Below are 1,990 nucleotides of genomic sequence, written 5' to 3' on the forward strand. Positions count from 1 at the left end.
GTGAGAACAGTGTAGTGGACTTCACCGCCACTGACCCACATTTATTAGGGTGTGACGCGAACTTGTGGACAGGTAACGAAAACAATACAGTTGAGGAATATTCCTGTGTTTTACTGTCCAGCGTAAGTCATCTCCTGCCTTTTATTTACAGAGTACCGAGCTGCTGCTTTGCCAGGTGGATTTCTGGCTGCGGGCAAAGGACCCGACACATCAGAGTGTTTTAATTTGTTTTATACTGGTGTAATCTGACAGACTGTGACTGCTGCGGCTGTCGATTTTGTTTGTTTCTTGTTTTATTTTTCTGTATCAGTAGGCACCACAGAGATTGATTCTTTTAGTGTGTGTGTGTGTGTGTGTGTGTGTGTGTGTGTGTGTGTGTGTGTGTGTACCTCAACCAAGTGGATGAATGAAAGAGTCTGAGAGCAGTGGGAAGGAACAACCTCCTCTAATGTTCCCTCAGACAGCCAGGTTGAGGGAACCTGTTGCCCAAAGAGCTCTTCAGATTGCCCAGTGTGTCGTGGAGGGGGTGGGACTCATTGTCCATGATTGCCAGGATTCTGTCACTGATCACCTCCTCCAGGGTAGTGAGCTTCATGCCAACAACAGACTGCCTTCTTGATGAGTTTGTTCAGTCTTTTTGCGTCCTTTGCTTTGATGCCTGCACCCCAGCAGGCCACAGCAAAGACGATGGTGCTCACAACAACAGACAGATATAACATACAGAGCAGCCTGCTGCATACATTGAAGGATCTGAGCCTTCATAGAAACTAAAGCCGACTCAAACACTTTTTGTAGGCAGCATCCGTTTTGGCAGACCACTCCATCTTGTGATCCAGTTGAGCTCCCAGATATTTGTATGATGCGATTATTTCGACATCAGTCCTACCAATGCAGACAGGGGAGGGTTGGGATCTGTTTCTGCTGAAGTCCACCACCAGCTCCTTTGTTTAGGCCAAATTCAGCTGCGGGCGATTCACCTCACAAAGCGATCAGTCCTCTGTACTCTTCCCATCCCATCCTCACACTTCCAATAATGGCCGTGTCATCAGAGAATTTCTGGAGGAGACAAGTTTCTGTGATGTGCTTGAACTGTATAGATGGTGAAGAGGAAAGGGGACAGCACAGTTCCCTGGGTGTTGCTGTTCCGACAGATTGTATTTGGTCTTAGGTGGTGGTGGTGGGGTATATTTCATAAAGCACAAGCTTAAACAGGCCCTTTTTCTGCGCCACTGAGAAGTCAACTGCCTTCCACTGGTCACGTGACACCTTCAGTAACAGACATCAGCACGATTTAACCTGGTGCTGAGTGGCTTTTTGAGTTTCATCAGTTCAAAAAACACATGACTGATTATTCTGACTACTTTATATTTATCGATTCTGTGACACTTAAGCTAATGTCTTGTTAAAGTTGGCAGAGATTATTTTGAAGCAGGGGTGATGGGCGTCTCCTTTAATGAGCACGCGATCACTGAACTATAAAATGCAAACAGCCCAAACACCCATTAAAGAAACAGGTTAGCTTCTAAAGTGCTCTAAAGTTGTCTAATGTAAGTTTCAGGAAATAACATATCTGTAATCCACAGATTTATCTGAACTGTATCAGGTGTGTGGCCAACATGACACATGAGAACTGCGTAAAAACAAAAAAATCAAGAAACTTTCATTTTGATGTGTTAATTACAAAGCGCCATGTGACTGACGTTTCCTTTCCTGTCAGAATAAGAGCACACATTTTTGTGGGAACTGGTTCTACTGGAGGTGCATCAATGAAACATCCATTGAGTGTTTTGGGTTTGAGTTTTTTGTGATTTTTTTGTAATTTTGTACTTAAATTTCTGCTGCAAGAATTTTTGCGATAGACACTGCTATACTAATGTCTGAATATACAAATATTCTCCTAATTTTGCTGTTGATTTCCTGGTAGGCATAAACCAATAAAAAACTTTTACAAATAATTTAATAAGAAATTATAATAAGTAATTAAAACATA

At 42.7% G+C, this 1,990-nt stretch overlaps 1 long non-coding RNA gene across 1 annotated transcript; it reads left to right on the plus strand.

Moving 5' to 3' along the window:
* On the plus strand, positions 1-1,624 carry LOC102305075. Its single transcript, XR_316127.1, has 2 exons — positions 1-72; positions 152-1,624. It is a non-coding gene; the product is annotated as an uncharacterized LOC102305075 (long non-coding RNA).
* The last annotated feature ends 366 nt before the right edge of the window (positions 1,625-1,990 follow it).

Source organism: Haplochromis burtoni, unplaced genomic scaffold (assembly GCF_018398535.1).
Source record: "Haplochromis burtoni strain Fernald_Lab_line unplaced genomic scaffold, NCSU_Asbu1 Contig_102, whole genome shotgun sequence".
NCBI lineage: Eukaryota > Metazoa > Chordata > Actinopteri > Cichliformes > Cichlidae > Haplochromis > Haplochromis burtoni.